Source organism: Gopherus flavomarginatus, chromosome 1 (assembly GCF_025201925.1).
Source record: "Gopherus flavomarginatus isolate rGopFla2 chromosome 1, rGopFla2.mat.asm, whole genome shotgun sequence".
NCBI lineage: Eukaryota > Metazoa > Chordata > Testudines > Testudinidae > Gopherus > Gopherus flavomarginatus.
The window spans coordinates 95,808,376-95,830,961 of NC_066617.1; the positions used below are offsets into that span (position 1 = coordinate 95,808,376).

At 47.8% G+C, this 22,586-nt stretch overlaps 1 protein-coding gene across 1 annotated transcript in view; it reads left to right on the plus strand.

Moving 5' to 3' along the window:
• The window catches only part of LOC127051675 (cytochrome P450 2D17-like), a 204,937-nt gene that overhangs the window by 28,166 nt on the left and 154,185 nt on the right, over nt 1–22,586 (plus strand). The gene's annotated exons all lie outside the window — the stretch shown is intronic.

Genomic DNA, 22,586 nt, shown 5'->3' on the forward strand with positions numbered 1-22,586 from the left:
TTTGATCTTCTCTTTTTCTCTTGACACAAACATAAGATGAAGGAACCACATGTGTTCAGTGGGGTCCAAACACATGTTTATTGGAAATACGCAACATGCCAGGAATTCCTCCATGTTCACATTGCTGCTGTGGTTGGGTTCTGGCAACTTCTAAAAAACCTGAACACGGGGAATGGAACAAAAAGGCTCACAAACTATTTAAAGGGATATTATGCTATGTCTGTACACAACATCTTCCTTCCTCCATTACATATGTTCCTTTCACTTTCAGCCCAGGAAAGTGTTAAGCGGTTTCTATTCCAAAGAAACGGTGTTATCTCAGAGCAGTGGTAGGCAACCTATGGCACGTGAGCTGAAGGCGGTGCACAAGCTGATTTTCAGTGGCACTCACACTGCCCGGGTCCTGGCCACTGGTCCAGGGGGCTCTGCATTTTAATTTAATTTTAAATGAAGCTTCTTAAATATTTTTAAAACCTTATTTACTTTACATACAAGAATAGTTTAATTGTATATTATAGAGTTATAGAAAGAGACCCTCTAAAAACGTTAAAATGTATGACTGGCACGCAAAACCTTAAATTAGAGTGAATAAATGAAGACTCTGCACAGCACTTCTGAAAGGTTGCCGACCCCTGTCTTAGAGTCAAGCGACTATAGGAGGAATTGCCACTAAACTGTCTCAAAGCATTGTGTTTTGTGCACGATAACCCTGTAATTTGCCCTTGCAAAGAATTGTTATAATCTGTGTATTGTATACAAAATAGTAAAATTATGTGAATAAAAAGAGGAATCTTTTATTCTTTAATGTTTATTACTTCCTGTCCCTTTAGTTCTTGAAAATTACTTGCCTGTGGCACCTCATCACAAGTACACGCTCTGCGTTACTGTGAGAAAGGAGATGAGGGCTGCGTGACTAGACTTCAAGGGTTGAGGGTGTGGTTATTTTGCTTGGGGAACTGCAGAATGAATTGTGATGTAAGGTAGGGAGCAGATCACATTCGCTGTTGGCTAGATTGTGAATAGTTCAGACAAAAAAGTTGTTTTTAACCTAAAAGCCTCTTGTTCCCAAAGGAAAGCAGCTAATTTACACTGAGGGTACGTCTACACTACGGGATTATTCCGATTTTATATAAACCGGTTTTGTAAAACAGATTGTATAAATTCGAGTGCACGCGGCCACACTAAGCACATTAATTCGGCGGTGTGCGTCCATGTATCGAGGCTAGCATCGATTTCTGGAGCGTTGCACTGTGGGTAGCTATCCCATAGTTATCCCATAGTTCCCGCAGTCTCCCCCGCCCCTTGGAATTCTGGGTTGAGATCTCAGTGGCTGATGGGGCAAAAATCATTGTCGCGGGTGGTTCTGGGTAAATGTCGTCACTCATTCCTTCCTCCGGGAAAGCAACGGCAGATAATCATTTCGCGCCCTTTTTCCCTGGATTGCCCCGGCAGACGCCATAGCATGGCAACCACGGAGCCTGTTTTGCCTTTTGTCACTGTCACCATATGTGTACTGGATGCCGCTGACAGAGGCGATACTGCAGCACTACATAGCAGCATTCATTTTCTTTTGCATGATAGCAGAGACAGTTACCAGTTGTTCTGTACCGTCTGCTGCCATTGTAAATTGGCAATGAGATGACTGTTATCTGTCATTCTGTACTGTCTGCTGCTATTATGGGTGCCCCTGGCTGAGGTCGGCCGGAGGCGCAAAGGCAAAAATGGGAATGACTCCCCGAGTCAATCCGTCCTTTATGGTATGTAAAAATAGAGTCAGTCCTGCCTAGAATATGAGGCAAGTGAACCAGAGAGCACAGCCACTCCGTGTCAGATTCCGCAGAAATGACGAGTTGCATGCCATTCACGGGGGGTGCCCCTGCAACAACCCCATCCGTTGCTTCCTTCCTCCCCCAACCTTCCTGGGCTACCGTGGCAGTGTCCCCCCCATTTGTGTCATGAAGTTATAAAGAATGCAGGAATAAGAAACACTGACTTGTTAGTGAGAGAAAATGAGGGGGAGGCAGCCTCCAGCTGCTATGATAGTCCAGGCAGGACATTAAGTGGTGTGGGGGAGAGGAGCCCAGCATCTCGCTGCTATGATAGTCCAGGCAGTACAGAATCTTGTCTTTACACATGAAAGGGAGGGGGCTGATGAAGCTCAGCCCCCAGTTGCTATGATGAAGACGGTTACCAGCCGTTCTGTCCCATCTACTGGGAATGACCAGGAATCATTCCTATTTTTACCCAGGCACCCCCAACCAGCCTCTTCTGAGGCCAGCCAGGAGTACTCAGCAGCTATCAAGCATATTGTACCATCTGCCACCGGGGAGGGAAGAAGAGCGGCTACTACTCTTTACTGCCACAGCATTGCGTCTACCAGCAGCATTCAGTACACATAGGGTGACATTAAAAAAAGTCAAGAAACGATTTTTTTCCCTTTTCTTTCACGTGGGGGGGAGGGAGTAAATTGATGAGCTATACCCTGAACCACGCTGGACAATGTGTTTGAACCTACAGGCATTGGGAGCTCAGCCAAGAATGCAAATACTTTTCAGAGACTGCTGGGGACTGTGGGATAGCTGGAGTCCTCAGTACCCCCTCCCTCCCTCCACGAGCGTCCATTTGATTCTTTGGCTTTCCGTTACGCTTGTCATGCAGCACTGTGTAGCTTGGTGATTTTTTTCAAACGCTTTGGCATTTTGTCTGCTATAACGGAGCTCTAATAGAACAGACTTGTCTCCCCATACAGCGATCAGATCCAGTATCTCCCGTACGGTCCATGCTGGAGCTCTTTTTGGATTTGGGACTGCATCGCCACCCGTGCTGATCAGAGCTCCACGCTGGGCAAACAGGAAATGAAATTCAATAGTTCTCGGGGCTTTTCCTGTCAACCTGGCCACTGCATCCGAGTTCAGATTGCTGTCCAGAGCCGTCACAGTGGTGCACTGTGGGATACCGCCTGGAGACCAATACCATCGATTTGCGGCGACACTAACCCTAATCCAATATGGTAATATCGATTTTAGCGCAGCTCCTCTCGTTGGGGGAGGAGTAGAGAAACCGATTTAACGAGCCCTTTATATCGATATAAAGGGCCTCGTAGTGTGGACGAGTGCGGCGTTAAATCGGTTTAACGCTGCTAAAATTGGTTTAAACACGTAGTGTAGACCAGGCCTTAGTTTCCCATAGCCCTGTGTAGCAGGGCCGGTGCAACCATTTAGGTGAACTAGGCGGTTGCTTAGGGCGCCGAGATTTGGGGGCACCAAAAAGCGCCCCCAAATTTTTTTTTAAATGGTTGAGCAGCCACTGCTGCTGGGAGAGAGAGGGAGTCTGAGCTGCCAGCGGCAGCCGGCAGCCCAGAGTGTCCCCTGGGTCAGGGCGCCGCCGCGGCAGCCGGCAGCCCAGGGGGTCCCTTGGGTCAGCGCACCGCCGTGACAGCCAGCAACCCAGGAGGTTCCCCCGGTCAGGGCGCAGCCGTGGCAGCCCTTAGTCCAGGGGGTTCCCCGGGTCAGGGCGCCGCCACAGCAGCTGGCAGCCCAGGGGGTCCCCCTGGTCAGCGCGCCGTTGCCGGCAGCCCAGGGCTTCCTCTGGGTCAGCGCGCCAGCAGGGCCGCCCAGCGAGGGGGGCAAGAGGGGCAATTTGCCCCAGGCCCCACAGGGGCCCCCACAAGAGTTTTTTGAGGCCCCTGGAGCGGGGTCCTTCACTCGCTCCGGGAGCCCCGGAAAACACTCTTTGGGCCCGGGCCCCTGGAGCTTCTTCTGCTCCCGGTCCTCGCTGGTGGGGGGTCCCGCCGGTGAATTACTGCCGAAGCGGGAACCGCTGCCAACATGCAGCCCAGTCTTCAGCAGTAATTCAGCGGCAGGGGGCTCTTCTGCCACAGAATTACCTCTGAAGACCCGGCTGTACTTCATTAGCTGGTCCCCCTTTGGCGGCAATTCGGCGGTTTTTGGGCCCCGTGGCGGGTCTCCGGGGCACTTCGGCGGCGGGTCCCGGAGCGGAAGGGCCCCCCGCCTCTGAATTACTGCCAAAGCGGGGGCCCCATGCCGCCGAAGACCCCAGGCCCTTGGAATCCTCTGGGCTGCCCTGGCGCCCCGTTGGCCACCCAGGGGTTCCACTGCGCAGTCCTGCTTGGAGAGGACACAGAGCAGAGGTGAGCTCGGGCGGGGAGGTACCGCAGGGGTCCTCAGGCCAGAGGGTGGGGAGCTGCCACGGGGACGGGCGGCACACTTCGGGGCGGGGTGGGGGCGGAGAGCTGCTGAAGGGCTAGGGGGGGGCGCAAGGTGGAAGTGTCGCCTAGGGCGCGAAACTTCTTTGCACTGGCCCTGCTGCCTAGGCAGTAGGAAGCAGAGACTAGCCAGCACACTTCAGCCAAGCCACCTGTCCACCCACAGACCGCCCAGCCACACAGCCTGGAGAAATGGAGTAGACTGTTATCAAACTGTAACAGGGAGATGATGATGATGATGATGACAATATTTCCTTTGTTCCACTGCGTCTGCCTTGCCTGTTTAGAATGTAAACTCTTCAGGGCCGGGATGGTCTCTTATTGTATATCTGTACAGTGCCCAGCACAAAGAGACTTCCAGGTACTATGCTAATAGAAACAATAAAATCACTTACTAAGGATGGTTGGTGCTTTCAGGTGGAAAGAGAATTTAGGTTTTCCCCTGCAAAAAAAATAAAGACAATGTAAAAACCCCAAACTATTTTTGGCAGGAGGAGTGGTTTCCGTCTCCCCTTTGAGTTGTGTGTTTCCATCTGGGAGTCTTACGGATCCCTCTGTTCATCCCTACTCGTTTGGATACTCCCCTGTTGCAGCTGACATTTGCCTGTCATGGATGAGACCATATTCCCTTTGGACTCGCTTAAGACTAGTCCTTCATTAGTGGGCTACTGACTAATGCAGAGTACTTCCTGCCCTACGAATGGAACGCATTGCCTCCAATGCAGCAAAGTTTACCAGCATACAGTAACATTTCTAACTAGGCGTAATGGGATCAGCACCCAGCTCTCATGAGTGCTCCCTTTTCTCTGGCCAATATGCCTGCTATCCTAGTTTTTTTTGGGGTGGGACCCACCTCTCGTGAGCCCCTCTCCCCTAGCCAATGGTTCTCTCAGCGAGTCTTCAGTGATTCAGCCTTCCAGCTGAGTTTAAGTCCAGGGGTGCCGCAGGTGCTGGGGAAGGTGACTCAGGATCCCTGCTGGTACTGGGGGAGGGAGGGTTGGTGGGACTCCCTACTCGGCTCTGCATCCCTGCAGCTCCTAGGCACCAGAAGTAGGGGCGAGGGCAGGGGCTTCTCCACTGCTCCCGCCACAAGTACCAGCTGTCACCGGTTCCATTGGCCGGGAACCACAGCCAATGGGAGTTGTGGGGGTGGGGCCTACAGGTGCCAGCAGCGTGCAGTGCAGAGACCCCCACCCCCACCCCTCTATTGCCTAGGATCTGCAGGGGAGTTCCCCACCCCAGTAAGCACCCTCCCCACCCCCTACCCCTAGCTCTAAGCCCCCTCCCACATACCCAAACTGCTGCTGCTGGCCCAGAGACTGCCCGGCTCAGGCAGCCCCTGGACCAGCACCAGCCACTGCAGAAGTTACGGAAATCACAGAAAGTCATGAAATCCGTGACAGACTCGCAGCCTTATGCATGGTGACTAGCCACAGGGCTGGAACAGCAGATGAAAGAAACATGGAATAATGACAATGGAGGCAATTAATGGATGCAACCAACAGTGTTACTAGCAGCGTAGAGGCTCTGTGAATTGCTGCAATAAAGGAGGAGAAACAGGTGCACCAGAGGGAGAATTTGGACTGGGCAATAACCAAAGCCTTTCTAGAATTTCCCGGTCTGTCTGGGGAGTCCCAGGATGCATATATGGCAATAAGCCAATTTAGCTGAAGGAGGAGGAATTGTGGGATAAGGGGCCTCTACACTAGGTATATAACTCTGCATTGTAATGTTGTAGGCAGGACCAGCCCTCGATCAAATGGCGTCCCAGGCGAGGAATGTCTTTGGTGCCCTCCCCCCACCCCTCCAAAAAAAAATTCCCCTCCAATTTGTTAAACTTTTGAATACCTTATTTTTTATTGCACTTATAACCCATTTCACGACTTGGATGCACGATTTGCATGCAGGAGTTATCCCTGTCATATAAGATGATAAATGTGCATGTTGGGATCGCCTGGGTTGCCTGCTCCTAAATCCAGCTCTGATGCAGGAAAGGCAGCACTGAATGGACACATGGGTTCCATCAGTAGCTCAGGCCCATTTGTGGATGCCCAGTTGTATCCTTCTATGATCTCAGCCACACTGGTCACATCCCTCTGGGTGCACTCTGTATAGTTACGCCCACCTCCATTACACCAGCACCCACTGTGGACTTCCCAGTCCAAATGTCCAGCAGCTACCCTGGTTAGTCAGCTCCCATGGGCCAATGTCCATGCTTTTCGGTGGCAATTGGATATCGGGGACAGCTCACTGTGGAGGTCTCATTCTGAAGTTCTGCAGTCAACACTGGATATTCTGGGTCTCAAAATTCAGTCCCACTAGTCTTGGGCGCCTGGTCTGGACCCAAAAGTGATGACTATGATCCTTAAGCACACATGGAGCCGGCATTCCTGGAGACGGTTGATGCACATCTAGTGCTTCTTAATATTGTTGCTGTTTTTGGTTATTTAAAGGTCCAATTAGCACTCCAGGAACACTGAGTAATAAAATAAACAAATAAACCTTCCAGCCTTGAAGTGCCTTGTGCATCCAAAGTCTGATTGCAATGCTTTTGCTGTGTGTCCAGCCCATTCCATTCTCCTCAGCCTGTATTCAGTGATATTGCAAGAGAAGTTGAGCAAGCAAGATCCCCAAAGGCAAACCCTTCTCCATAACCTTGAGTAGTTTTGTGTGTTGGCTTCTGTGCTAGCTCTGGTTATGGTGTCATGCTTCATGGGTGCTACACGAGTTCACAAAATGCAGGCTCACCAGAACTGTCATGTGAAAGCTCTTATGTTTATTATGGAAACTTGCAGTAAAACCCTGACCTATGAAATCAATGGGGGGTTGACCTTGACTTCAGTAGGTCTAGGATTCCCAGGTTGTAACTCCATAGTTAAGAATGAGTTGAGTTTTATGCTTAAAGCAGAACTTTAAAGTTTAAAGCTAAAAGCTAAACCTCTTTGCTATGTACGAGGAGTACAATGTATCGTTCCCAAATCTATGGCACTGAGTACTGTAACCCATTGGCCAACGGCGTTGGCAGCAGCAAGGACCAGTGCCTTCTTTCTAGACTATTTGCTTAATTTTGGCTCAAGTCTCCACCCAATAATCTGGGTCCCAATATCCAATCTAAGCACCTTTGATAGGGAAATCCATTCCTGCTTGCCTACCACCTCCTGCTATAACAGTTTCAGTAGCTAGGAGAGGGAGACCTCACCAAAGTCTTTAGACAAGTGTAGACGGATGCTGTAAACTCCTCTGCTTCCACCATAGTCCACACAGCAGCTCTCAGTCTGCTTGCAAGCTGTAGGTGAGACCCGTTGCCACTTTGCTGCACTCACTGCTGGCCAGGTGACTAGAACTGCAGAATGGTTCTGTCCTCCACTTGCTCGATGACTAGAACCACTGCTGAGCTCTGCCCCTATCAGGCAACTGTAGCTTTCAGCTCAGTTTTGTTTTGTTTTTTTAAGGTACTGGGGGAATCAGGGATCTAACAGTCCCATAAAAGTTCTTACCCCCTGTGGAAGCATTCCCAGAAATTAACCAAGAACAGACAATTTCTCTTTTTTCCGGTACTTGGGCTCATTCTGTTCAAGGACTCTTACCAGACCTCGACAAACATAAGGCAAAGATAACCTGAAGTTAATATGTAAATATGGTGCTGCCTTGCTCAGTCCATGCCCCTTGGTCTCCAGCAGATGACAGCAGAGAGCTGACTGTTACCTTCCTTTTTCCCTAGGCTTCAGGCCACAGGGCTTACCCTACTGACTGTCTTCCCTGAGGATTTACAGGTCAAATTGTTAATTAGTTAGCATTAAAATCAATCAAAAGTGAGCTTTTAGGAAATGCTGCACTTGGCTCATCTTGTCTTTGACTGAACGATCCTAATAACAGAGTAAGACAGACAGTTCTGTGTGGTTAAATCTCCTAGAAAACACATGCATAAACAATATTGATGAAATTAGGTTGTAATTAAGTTATATTCTTAATGATTGATGTCTAATTGGTATAATTCCAGTCATGGACAACTCAGATCCTTCTTAAGTAGTGCCATTGTGATGGCTAGAAACAGTTAGAGCAGCCGTATATTTAAAAAACAAACAAACAAACCCTAGATAGTGATGTCAGAAATAACAAAACCAGTCAAACCTCTTCCTTTCTAGCTAATTTGCCTGCTATAATTCTATTGCTGAAGTGGAGCGGTGGAGAAAGTGGGACGGTATGAAGAGCCCTCACCAGTACATTTTTTGACTCCAATATCATGAGATTGGCTCCTAGCTGCGACGACTGCTACAGATTTTGTGTAAAATTGTGGCCTGTGTGAAATGGGGACAGGCACACCTTCCTCACCACTCCTATGAGGTCTGGGGAGGAGCTGAAGAGAAACAATAACTACACAGCCCGGCACTTTGCTCTTTGTAAAGTCCTGTGCAGACTTATGGCACTTTGTTACTAGAAGAGAGGGCGTGACTAGAATAGAATTGCTAGAGAAATAGATAGAAAAAGAGAGGGAAAGGAAGAGAGGGATGGGAGGAGTGAGAGAGGGAATGTAGGAGAAAGAAACTGAAAGACAGACTGGGAGAAGGTGAAAGAGGCAGAAGGAAAGTGTTGGAAGGGAAAGGGAAAAAACTTATTGGGGGACAGAGTGAGGTAACACTTGGCCTCTCTTTATCCTGCTTTTCGATCACATGAAGCGCAGAAAGAGATGGAAAAACTACCCCCAGGGTTCTGTCTCCTTCCCTTTCTTTGGAAACTTGCTGCAGGTCAATTTCCAGTGTCCTCGCCTGGCTTTAACTGAGGTAAATGCCAGAGGGACAGATGCCTTTCACTGACTGGCAGAGAGGGTTGGTGAATAGCACCCATGCCAGATCAGTTTCCAGTTTTTGAGTGGCAGCTGAAGTGCATTTATTATTTACTGCATTGCAGAAAGATTTCAATCTATAAAAGGAGAAAAAGCTAAACAATAAAAGCAAAGCAAAAAAGCATTTTACATTTACATCATGTGAGCTTGTGACATCCCCCTCTCACTGTAATCAGTGTGGGTGGTTGGTTAATTGTTGATCAGTCATACACTATGGAACTGTGTGTACATCGAGATTGTAAATCAGTTTGTTACTATAAAGAAAGCATTGACAATTAGATTACGCTACTGTAATGGTTGCGAAAGCAGCAATGTCAGTGCCTTATTCTTCATTTGCGCCCTTAAACTAGGACTTGGACACACCCTCCCAAGGTGTGTGTGTAAATTGGAGAATTACATCACTTTAGCGATGGTTCCCATACACAGCTGTACAGCAGAGCTGGTGGGAATGTTTTCATTGAACCAGTTTTTAGATAAAAAATGCTGGTTTTAATGACTATTCCCCGTTGGTGGCCTTTTGAAGGGAAAATTTATTCACTTTGGAAAAAGTTTGTTTCACAGTTCTTCATTTTTAATTATTTTTATATTATTTCGTAACGCATCAGCAGTACTATTCAGAGCACTATTACCACTGACATGTTATGGATAAAATGTAACTAGACAAATAAAAAAGCTCCATATAATAAAACAGCCTTAGAATCCAAACTTCCACATTTCAAAATGACATTTTGAAACAAAAACATTTCAGAACAGGACTTTTTTGGGAATTTCAATATCTGGGAAATTTGTTTCAAGTCTGATTCTAACTGGAAACAAATTTCAAAATGTCAAAGTTTCCCGCTGACTGGAAATTGAGTTTTGAGCAGCGCGAATGGACAGCCGAGTATTGGTGCAGTGAGACAGTACTTTCATAGAACCATAGAATATCAGAGTTGGAAGGGACCTCAGGAGGTCATCTAGTCCAAGCCTCTGCTCAAAGCAGGACCAATTCCCAACTAAATCATTCCAGCCAGGGCTTTGTCAAGCCTGACCGTAAAAACCTCTAAGGAAAGAGATTCCACCACCTCCCTAGGTAACCCATTCCAGTGCTTCACCACTCTCTGAGTGAAAAAGTTTTTCCTAATATCCAACCTAAACCTCCCCCACTGCAACTTGAGGCCGTTACTCCTTGTTCTGTCATCAGGTACCACTGAAAACAGTCTAGATCCATCCTCTTTGGAACCCCCATTCAGGTAGTTGAAAGCAGCTATCAAATCCCCCCCCCCATTCTTTTCTTCTGCAGACTAAACAATCCCAATTCTCTCAGCCTCTCCTCATAAGTCATGTGCTCCAGCCCTCTCACTATTTTTGTTGCCCTCCGCTGGACTCTTTCCAATTTTTCCACATCCTTCTTGTAGTGTGGGGCCCAAAACTGGACACAGTACTCCAGATGAGGCCTCACCAATGTCAAATAGAGGGGAATGATCACATCCCTTGATCTGCTGGCAATGCCCCTACTTACACAGCCCAAAATGCTGGTAGCCTTCTTGGCAACAAGGGAACACTGTTGACTCATATCCAGCTTCTCGTCCACTGTAACCCCTAGTTCCTTTTCTGCAGAACTGCTTCCTAGCCATTCGGTCCCTAGTCTGTAACAGTGAATGGGAATCTTCCGTCCTAAGTGCAGGACTCTGCACTTGTCCTTGTTGAACCTCATCAGGTTTCTTTTGGCCCAGTCCTGTAATTTGTCTAGGTCTCTCTGTATCCTATCCCTACCCTCCAGCGTATCTACCACTCCTCCCAGTTTAGTGTCATCTCCAGACTTGCTGAGAGTGCAGTCCATGCCATCTTCCAGATTATTAATGAAGATATTGAACAAAACCGGCCCCAGGACCGATCCTTGGGGCACTCCACTTGATATCAGCTGCCAACTAGACGTGGAGCCATTGATCACTACCCATTGAGCCCGACGATCTAGCCAGCTTTCTATCCACCTTATAGTCCAATCATCCAGCCCATACTTCTTTAACTTGCTGGCAAGAATACTGTGGGAAACAGTATCAAAAGCTTTTCTAAAGTCAAGGAATAACACATCCACTGCTTTCCCCTCACCCACAGAGCCAGTTCTCTTATCACAGAAGACAATTAGATTAATCAGGCATGACTTGCCCTTGGTGAATCCATGTTGACTGTTCCTGATCACTTTGCTCTCCTCTAAGTGCTTCAGAATTGATTCCCTGAGGACCTGCTCCATGATTTTTCCAGGGACTGAGGTGAGACTGACTGGCCTGTAGTTCCCTGGATCCTCCTACTTCCCTTTTTTAAAGATGGGCACTACACTAGCCTTTTTCCAGTCACCCGGGACCTCCGCCGTTCGCCATGAGTTTTCAAAGATAACGGCCAATGGCTCTGCAATCACATCCGCCAACTACTTTAGCCCCCTTGGATGCAGCGTATCTGACCCCATGGACTTGTGCTCGTCCAGTTTTTCTAAATAGTCGCAAATCACTTCTTTCTCCACAGAGGGCTGGTCACCTTCTCCCCATACTGTGCTGCCCAGTGCAGCAGTCCGGGAGCTGACCTTGTTCATGAAGATGGAGGCAAAAAAATCATTGAGTACATTAGCTTTTTCCACATCCTCTGTCACTAGGTTGCCTCTCTCATTCAGTAAGGGGCCCACACTTTCCTTGACTTTCTTCTTGTTGCTAACATACCCGAAGAAACCCTTCTTGTTACTCTTAACATCTTTTACTAGCTGCAACTCCAAGTGTGATTTGGCCTTCCTGATTTCACTCCTGCATGCCTGAGCAATATTTTTATACTCCTCCCTGGTCATTTGTCCAATCTTCCACTTCTTGTAAGCTTCTTTTTTGCGTTTAAGATCAGCAAGGATTTCACTGTTAAGCCAGCTGCTCGCCTGCTATATTTACTATTCTTCCTACACATCAGGATGGTTTGTTCCTGCAACCTCAGTAAGGATTCTTTAAAATACAACCAGCTCTCCTGGACTCCTTTCCCCCTCATGTTATTTTCCCAGGGGATCCTGCCCATCAGTTCCCTGAGGGAGTCAAAGTCTGCTTTTCTGAAGTCCAGGGTCTGTATTCTGCTGCTCTCCTTTCTTCCTTGTCTCAGGATCCTGAACTCGACCTTCTCATGGTCACAGCCTCCCAGGTCCCCATCCACTTTTGCTGCCCCTACTAATTCTTCCCTGTTTCTGAGTAGCAGGTCAAGAAGAGCTCTGCTAGTTGCTTCCTCCATCACTTGCACCAGGAAATTGTCCTCTGCACTTCCCAAAAACTTCCGGGATTGTCTGTGCACTGCTGTGTTGCTCTCCCAGCAGATATCAGGGTGATTTAAGTCTCCCATGAGAACTAGGGCCTGTGATCCAGTAACTTCTGCTAGTTGCCGGAAGAAAGCCTCTTCCACCTCATTCCCCTGGTCTGGTGGTTTATAGCAGACTCCCACCATGACATCAGCCATGCTGATCACACTTCTAAACTTAATCCAGTATTGTAAATATGAAATTGGGGCAGACAAAATTCCTTATATGGGACACTGGGTTGAGAGCAGGCAAATCTTTCCTGACCCCTTGAAAGTGGAAGCCATTGTTAATAGCTTATATCCTAGAGCAAAACGGAGTTCCAGTCCTTCATAGGTTTGGTTAATTGTTACTGCTGATTTGTGCAGGGGTTCAGGGACATTGTGTCTGCTATCACAGGCTTGTGCAAGAAGACAAAACCAAACACAGTCACGTGGGCAGAGACTTGTCCACAGGGTTTTGATAAGGTAAATGAAAATTCTGTCCGAAAAGCCTGTTCTGGCCAGTCTTGATTTTGATAAAGTGTTTGAACTATGTACTGATGTGTCAGACATTGGTTTAAGTGCAGCAGCAGTGCAATCAGGGGAAAGGAACAAAAGCCCCTTGCTTTCTTGAGCAAAACACTGACCCCCACTGAACAGAATTACAGGAAAAGGATGCTATGCTGTTGAGTAGGCAATCAAACAATTAAGGTCCTCTCTAGCAGAGAGTTCAAGGCTTGAACTGGCCAATCTCCATTAGTCTGGGTACCTAGAACCAAAGGCACCAATTCCAAACTGGGCAGTGGAGCATGAGGCTCCAAGAATATGACTTGGAAATTGTCCCAGTGGCTGGTCCTCCTACAGCACTGTAAGAGGGGAGATGTGACCACCTGAAGACCCCTTTGTGCTAACTGGCAAAGGGCACACTCAACTCACTGATGTCCAAATATTTAGCCAAACAGTGTTTTGTAAGATTTCCTACAGAACTGGTGACATGCTGGTCATGGATAACATTGTGTGATGTGTGTATGGGTTGTGTATAGAGAGTTATGTATGTGTGTTGTAATATAGTCTTAAAATATGTTGTGAAGGCAATTGATAAACAATGTTGTCATAGAGAAAGGAGCTGGGGGGATGAAGGGGCTCTGATGTCAAGGCGTCTGTCCCCGCCCCGCCCCTCTGTACCTCATCTCTCCAGGGCCCAGGAGTGGGACATGGGACAGAGCTTGCTGGCAGCTGATTCTGTGTCTGAACAGGCAGGCTTCAGACTGGCGTGTCTCTCTCTCTCTCCTTCTCTCTCTCTCACACACACACTGTGTGTCTATTTGTATGTCTGTCTCTCTCTTACTCTCACCTCCCAACACATCGTTATATTGTTTTTGTTGTTACTTCTTGATATTTCCTGCAATGTACATAAATTCTTTGTAATTTTAATCTTTTAAAAGTGCTGCTGTTTGAGTTGCTTCTCCTCATGCCGGTTTTCTTGCTCCCATTGTCCCAATCTCTGTTGCTGTGTTGCATCTTTTATTTTTTTTGATCAGTGTTACTTAATGAAAGGTGTCGGATTGACAGTCCCTTTTAGACTGAAGTCCTCTGTCTGCAGAATGGGCAACGGTAATGCAAGATTTACACAGGAACATATGCCTCACTAACTCCAATCCACACAGACCCACTCTAAACAGGAGAGAGGAGTTTGAGGTCCTTGCCTTTCCTCCAGAGACTGCAAATGTGGGATCCAGTCAGCACCCTGTGTGATTGTACCAAAATGCCTGGTGGGGTGTGTGTGTTTGTGTGTGTGTGTTTGATTTGTTCTGTAAAGTGAGCATCTGTCCCACTGGAAGGTGGGCAGAAACCACCAGTTTATGGTCACATAAGACATTGAAGAGTGACTGTTTGACCACTACAGTCCCGGGTCGATTTTGAACCAGAAACCTAGATGCAAAAGGCTCTATAGCCTATTCTCTCGAGTTACCTAGGGTATGTCTACACTATGAAATTAGGTCAAATTTATAGAAATCAATTTTTAGAAATCATTTTTTAGAGTCGATTGTGTGTGTCCCTACACAAAATGCTCTAAGTGCGTTAACTCGGCGGACTGAGTCCACAGTACCGAAGCTAGCGCTGACTTCCAGAACGTTGCACTGTGGGTAGCTACCCCACAGTTCCCACAGTCTCCACCACCCATTGCAATTCTGGGTTGAGCTCCCAATGTCTGATGTGGCAAAAACAGTGTAGTGGGTGGTTCTGGGTACATGTTGTCATGTCCCCCTCTCCTTCCATCCCTCCCTCCATGAAAGCAATGGCAGACAATCATTTCCAGCCTTTTTTCCTGGATTACCTGACCAGATGCCATACCACGGCAAGCATGGAGCCCGCTCAGCTCACTGTCACCGTATGTCTCCTGTAGGGTGGCAGATGTTACGGGGAAAATATCAAGACTGCCGCGGGGGGGCTTTTTTTTTTACACTCACCCGTCTGGGAATTCAGCAGCAATTCCTCTGGGTGGAGCTCAACCATATGCTGGAGCCATATGAGTTTGATGCTCCAGCAGCCTGAGCCCTGATTCCTACCTTCTGTCAGCAAGCTGACACCAATCTTCAGCCTGCCACTTACTCTCTTCAGCCCACCACCTCTCTTCACGTTCATATTGTGCTTTCCTGCATTCTGACATTCTCTGCCTCCAGGCATTCTGCTGGGCTCTGTCAGTGCGGGAGGACGGCATGAACTCAGAGAACATTTCATCCCGAGTTGTTTTTTTGCCTTCTAATCTTCGCTAGCCTCTGGGAAGGAGAAACATACGCAGCTGGTGGAGGAAAAAAAAGAGAGAGTGGTAGTTAAAAAGACACATTTTATTGAACAATGGGTACACTCTTTCACGGTAAACCTTGCTGTTAACATTACATAGCACAAGTGCTTTCGTTACAAGGTCGCATTTTGATTCTTATTGAAGGAGGTACAGCCGGTGTGGTGTGAGAGATCACTCACGCAGGGCTGGGCAAAAGAATTTGGCCATGGTAAGCCTCAGTCTTTTGGCTTCTTTGAAACCATTCCCACATGTTATAAAGGTTAAACAACAGTGCCCTCATTTCCCATACCAAGCACCCGTTGGGTTGGCCATTTAAAATGGGTTGGCAATTTAAAAGGAGGGGCTGAGGTTTGCAGGTTGGCTTGCAGCACAAACCCAACTAATCCACTCCTCGCCCCCAATTCTCTGGGATGATCGCTTCACCCCTCCCCCGCACCATGTGGCTAACAGTGGGGAACATTTCTGTTCAGCCAGAGGCAAACAGCCCAGCAGGAACGGGCACCTCTGAATATCCCCTTAATAAAATCACCCTATTTCAACCAGGTGACCATGAATGATATCACTCTACTGAGGATAACACAGATAGATAACGAATGGATGTTGTTTGAATGCAATGATTCCAGACTATGTGCTACTGGCCTGGCATGGTAAAGTGTCCTACCATGGAGGACGGAATAAAGCTGCCCTCCCCAGAAACCTTTTGCAAAGGCTTTGGGAGTACATCCAGGAGAGCTTTATGGAGATATCCCTGGAGGATTTCCACTCCATCTCCAGACACGTTAACAGACTTTTCCAGTAGCTGTACTGGCGGCAAATGCCAGGGCAAATTGATCATTAAACACGCTTACTTTTAAACCATGTCTAATATTTACAAAGGTACACTCACCAGAGGTCCCTTCTCCACCTTCAGGGTCCGAGAGGCAGCTTTGGGTGGGCTCACGGGTTACTGGCTCCAGGTCCAGAGTGAGGAAACAGATCCTGGCTGTTGGGGAAACCAGTTTCTCTGCTTCCTTGCTGTGAGCTATCTTCAACCTCCTCCTCATCATCATCATCTTCCTCATCCCCAAAACCTGCTTCCGTGTTGTGTCCTACTCCATTGACGGAGTCAAAGCACAGGGTTGAGGTAGTGGTGGCTGCACCCCCTAGAATGGCATGCAGCTCATCATAGAAGCGACATGTTTGGGGCTGTGACCCGGACCAGCCGTTTGCCTCTCTGGTTTTTTGGTAAGTTTGCCCGAGCTCCTTAATTTTCAGATGGCACTGCTGCAAGTCCCTGTTATAACCTCTGTCCTCCATGCCCTTGGAGACTTTTACAAATGTTTTGGCAATTCATTTACTGGAACGGAGTTCAGCTAGCATGATTTCGTCTCCCCATATAGCAATCAGATCCTGTACCATGCTGGAGCTCTTTGGTCACCTCTGCTGATGAGCTCTGCATGGTCACCTGTGCAGATCAGCTCGCCACACTGGCCAAAGAGGAAATGACATTCAAAAGTTTGCAGGGCTTTTCCTGTCTACCTGGCCAGTACATCTGAGTTGAGAGAAGCTGTCGAGAGCGGTCACAATAGAGCACTCTGGGATAGCTCCCGGAGTCCAATACCATTGAATTGCATCCATACAACCCCAAATTTGACCTGGCAAGGCCGATTTCAGCGCTAATCCCCTCATCGGAGGTGGAGTAAAGAAATTGATTTAAGTAAAAAAAAACGGCTTTGCCATGTGGACAGGTCTAGGGTTAAATCAAGGTAACGCTGCTAAATTCAACCTAAAATTGTAGTGTAGACCAGGCCCTACTCTCCCTCATGGGGAATGGATTGGAACTGATCTCCTGCAGGTGAACGGCTTCTCAATCCATCCTCCATTTTCTTCTTTTAAAAAAACATCAATCTTAGTCCTCAATGTGTCTCTTGTGTTACTCTTCAGCATTTTTGGTTTTCTTTCCCAAAGTGGACTTAAAGCAGGGTGACCAGCAGCAGGAAATGACTCTGCACATGGGGACAAAATGACATCTGTATGCGAGGGCAGCAAAGAGCTGAAACAACATATGAGGAAAGTTGTGGTGACAGAGGAAGAGAGGTCAGTACAGCTCTAAAATGACAGTGTGTCCTAAATTGCTCCAAGCTGTTGTCTATCAATCTAATCTAAAAGAATCTGAACATTTCTAATATATCAATTGTTTAAACAATTTCACTCCAGATGTGGTGGCATTTCCATGGTGGATAAAAGGGTCCCTGTATCTTGTCTTTAGGCACTATGTAAATTATGAGCAGCAATTATAATTTTGTTTTGGAGTGCCCCAGGAAACCACTTGGGGTCAGAATGCTCTGTTAGACATCACCATAATGACCTCTGTGGTGAAGGATTAAAATCTTACATGTTCACGATTTGGATTTCAGGATGGGAGTTAGAAGCAGACACAGGAGAAATAGGTGAAATAAACTTTATTTTAGGGTGGGCAAACTTTTTGGGTCGAGGGCCACTTGGGGTTGCAAAACTGGATGGAGGGCCGGGTAAGGAAGGCCGTGCCTCCCCAAACAGCCTGGCCCCCGCCCCCATCCACCCCTTCCCGCTTTCCACCCGCTGATGGCTCCCCTCAGAATCCCCGACCCATCCAACCCCCCCTGCTCCTTTTCCTCTAACCACCCTCTCCTGGGACCCCCCACCCCTAACCGCCCCCGGGACCCCACCCCCATCCAACCCCGCTGCTCCCAGTCCCCTGACTGCTCTGACCCCTATCCACACCCCTGCCCCATGACAGCCCCCCCGGGACTCCCAAGCTTATCCATCCCCCGCATCCCCCGATCGCCCCCAGAATCCCCACCCCATCCAACCTCTGACTGCCCCTGGGACCCCCTGACCGGCCCCCTTCCGTTGTCGCTCAGAGCAGCTTGTCTGGCAGCCGTGCCACCCAGCCGGAGCCAGACACGCTGCCGTGCTGCTCGGCAGGAGTGCGCAACCCTGCTGCATGTAGCACTGCCCGTGTGGCTGCGAGGGAGGGGAGTCAGCGGGGGAGGGGCCGGGGGCTAGCCTCATGGACCGGGCAGGATGGTCCCGCAGGTCAGAAATGGCCTGTGGGCCATAGTTTGCCCACCTCTGCTTTACTTGTACAAAAATGTTTCCTTTGTACAATGGCAAGAATTATGGTGGGTGAGTCAGTCCATGAGCCAAGGCATGATAACATTTTCAGTAGTAAATTCAGAGCTGAAGAAAGGTGTTGGGTTGAGAATGGAGACTGAGGGGTCTGCTGTTCTCCACAGAGCAGGGATTCACAAGATGGAAACTCATCACTGTCCTTCCCCTGTCAATACTGGATGTCTCAGCCCGGATCTGAACCTGCTCTTTGCGCAAGAGGGGAATTACGTCTCCATGGGCCTTGCTCAGTCCTTGTCCTCGCTACTGACAATGCCAACAAAGTTCCTGCTGGTTGTGAAGCTATTTAGGTGATGTGGATAACTAGCCTTCTAGCACTTTGACTGAGGCCACTCATTCATCTCCCCTCAGCCACTCAGCAATGATCTGAGAAGCAGGATTGGAAGCACTGATCTAGGATGAAAGGCTCTGTATCCCATCCCCACTTCCCTTATTCCTACAGTCCCTGGCCTAGCATGAATTCTGAGTGTTTATTTTCCATATTTATCACTTAGAAATACTGTGGGGTTTGAAATGGTCTCCATGGCCCAGGTCCTCAACTATGGTTGAGAGCACAGTGCAGTTCAGAACTGGGGACAGAAAGCTAGTCTTTGTGCTCTCCCAAACCTGGGCTGACTGAGGTGTTCTGATTTCCTCATGTCAGTTAGAGCAGACTAATACACCAAATAACCATGGGCCTTTCTGACAGCTGGAGATCAGAAGGGCCTTGGTACACCCCGGCCATGCCCCTTACAGTGGCAGCAAGGATGGAGGGATGGTATAGGAGCCACAACGTAGGCTGTACCCCAGGGAAGGTGGTCTATGGCATCTTCGCCTGCTCCACGCTTACGCATCACCCATGGTGTGTCATAAAATGGTGGTTTCATATCCTGAGATCTGGGCCTTGTATATTTGTTTTAATCAGTTTTAAAATCTGAACATTAAGGGACAATTTAGAGCAAAAGATTTCAGAAATGCAGTAATTAAAATGACCACGAGTAGTTCCATTGTCACACATGCTTAAGTGCTTGACTGGATCAGGTCTTCCGTCTCCAATGTAAACAGTTCCATGCTGTACATCATGTTGGCACCTTATTGTTTAATTAACGAATGTAATGAACTGATAACACTTGGACAGCCTGGTGTGTGTGTGTTTAGAATATAGATATTCAGGCCTGTCTGTAAAAACTATACTTTAAGCACTTAGGAGTATTTTTATCCCTTATGATATGAAACAAAGAATCAAAATCACAGTTCACCTGTGTATGGGCCTTCTCTCACGAGGATAGTCTGAGTCCTTGTTCTTAGGTTAAGGCCTTTGGCTAAGCAGCAGGGGCAGCCATAAGCTGGGAAGCGAATGGTCACATCTTCACATTCCAAACCAGTCACACTGAAATAAGGTGATTTTGGGCTGTTAGGAAGATGATCCTGTCCTGATAGTGCCCATCACCACCAGACAAAGAAACGGATCTTAAGATGGTTAAAGAGAACTTAGTTTGATAGCATCCTGTCAGGAAGAAATCACCTATCTCCGGTTGTGGTTGTGAAATCCTCATTTCTGTAGTGTTTTATCTTTATGGCCCCCACTTTTCTATTGTTAATCTGTCTGGTTCTCTAATTGTTTGTCTGCTATATAATTAATTTTGCTAGGTGTAAGTTAATGAGGGAACTGGGATATAATTGGTTAGAGAATTATGTTACAATATGTTAGGATTGGTTCATAAAATTTCAGTAAAATGATTTGTTAAGGTGTAGCTAAGAATATTACTATATAAACCGGGGTCAAGCAGGAAGTGGAAGGGAAATTGGACTCATGCTTGTTCAGGCGAGGGGAACAGGGACACAGGAAAGGCTCTGCAGCATCAGAGCTGGGAATGGGGACACGGGGTAAACGCTCTGCAGCGTCAGAGCTGGGAATGGGAACACGGGGTAAACGCTCTGCAGCGTCAGAGCTGGGAATGGGAACACGGGGTAAACGCTCTGTGGCGTCAGAGCTGGGAATGGGGACACGGGGTAAACGCTCTGCGGTGTCAGAGCTGGGAATGGGGCACGGGGTAAACGCTCTGCAGCATCAGAGCTGGGAATGGGGACACGGGGTAAACGCTCTGCGGTGTCAGAGCTGGGAAGCAGGACACACAGTAAATGCTCTGCGGTGTCAGAGCTGGGAAGGGAACACTGGGAAACAGATTCTATCGGCGTATAAAGATAAGCCTGATTGGTGTGAAGGGCTACGGAATATGCTTGCTTGGAAACTAACCCCAATAAACATCACAGTGTCTGCACTTTGGGCTTCTGGTCTTTTGCTGCTTGCTGTCTGCGTGACAAGAACCGGGGAAGCGGGAGGGTGAAGGGAAGGCCCTCTAACAGTGTGTTTTACAAAATGGTGTCTATGGGGTGTTTTGTTGCTGTCTATATGGGCATCTCCTTGAAATCCTCCCCTCCCTCTCTTTAACAGGCAGGAAGCTTTGGAAGAGTCAAAAACGTGGCATTCTTTATGAAAAAGTTCCTGAGCAGAAACAGCAGATGGTGGATACAATCAAAACACTCTACCAGATGGCAGCTAAAATTGATGGTACCTATTAGAACTGTACTATTATGAGTCTCATGTCTAAACGTATTAGTGCTGTTGCTAGTATGTTGAGCCTTGTTGGAATAAATGAGGAATCTACCGGTAATTTATTCCTTACAACTCTACAAATCAGGGTCAGATTACTCCACCTAGCCCACTGGAGGATCTGGAGTGGCATCTGTTTTGATTGGCATAAGAATGGCCATACAGGGACAGAGCAATGGTCTGTGTAGCCCAGTATCCTGTCTTCCGACAGTGACCAATGTCAGATACTTCAGAAGGAGTGAAAAGAACAGGGCAATTATCAAGTGTTCCATCGCCGGCCATCCAGTCCCGCATCTGGCAGTCAGAGGTTTAGAACATCCAGAGCATGGGGTTGCAGACCTGATCATCTTGGCTAATAGCCGTGGAGGGACTTAACCACCATGAAACTAGCATGGAAACTCTCCCGGGACATAAACAATCTCATTCTCAGATTTTAGGGCCCAACCAAGTTCCCACTGAAACATGTGGCACTCAGACACATTTGTAGTGAAAACAAGTAAACATTTATTTAACAAACTACAGTGATTTGAAAAGTAGCAAGTTGAAGTATTGGAAGCAAATGGTTTACATATAAAATAAAATGTTAACATGCTTTCTAGACCCTGGACTTATTTAACTAGATACTTTTCTGTTTTAATGTAACGTGCTTGGATGCTCTGCAAGAACGAGGCCCACACACACTGTGAGTTATTTGGCTTTAATGAAGGTAAAGTGACACGTTCGCAACGGGGACCCTGGGCGTTGCTGTCACTTTGGCGGGGAACCCAGCACCAAAGCTCAGCTCAGCCTGGGTCGGAGTCCAAAGGCGGGACCGGGAGCATACAGCTATATATACACAATACAAAAGCAACTTATACATATGCAAAAAGGGACTTTCCACAAGCTATGCCCGCCCTTTGGCCTAAGGGCATACAAACAGGTTTCAACCAGTTAAAAGCAAGTTATAACTGGCAGGCCGTGTCCTACAATGACCTGCCACTTAGCAAGCAGGGGCTTTCCACAAGGCCGCCGAGAAAGCGGAGATACCCTAGCTAGGCCGTGACACAGTCTTCCGCAGTCCCCTACACTTGTAGAGTAAAGTTCCCCCAAAACCCTTCCAGTATCTTACAGCCAGGCTTGGTTGTGATCTTCCATGAGACAAGCCATGCTGCCAGCTTGTCTCCTTAGTGGAAAGATGCAGAGGATGTGTCTCTGTGCCCTCAGTATTACCCCCCAGTCCACTGTCCTTCCTTGTAAACTGGTTGCTGCTCAGCACCCATGGGTGGTTTTTTCCTGAGTGCTCCTTTCTTGTCAATTTCACTGTCTCTTGATTAGCGTTTGGCTTAGCCTGAGGCTAGGGCTCCACTGGGGCATAGCCACTACACAATACACACCTGACCAGGTGGAGAGAGAGAAGCATCTCTCACCTCCTCCCTGAGAGTGTTCAGTAGCTGGTTCTCTCTTCAATTCTATGTAAAAATCATCCAATAAGAAAGAGAAGGACTCAGATCTAGTTAAACCCATTTTAAGCAATCTCTGGGGGGCTCAGCAAAAACTGGTTACTAACCAACCAAGTGAGGAGAAATGGTGAAGGTAGGGTGACCAGATAGCAAGTGTGAAAAATTTGGATGGGGAGGGGGGAAGGTAGTAGGAGCCTATGTAAGAAAAAACCCTGAATATCGGGATTGTCCCTATAAAATGGGGACATGTA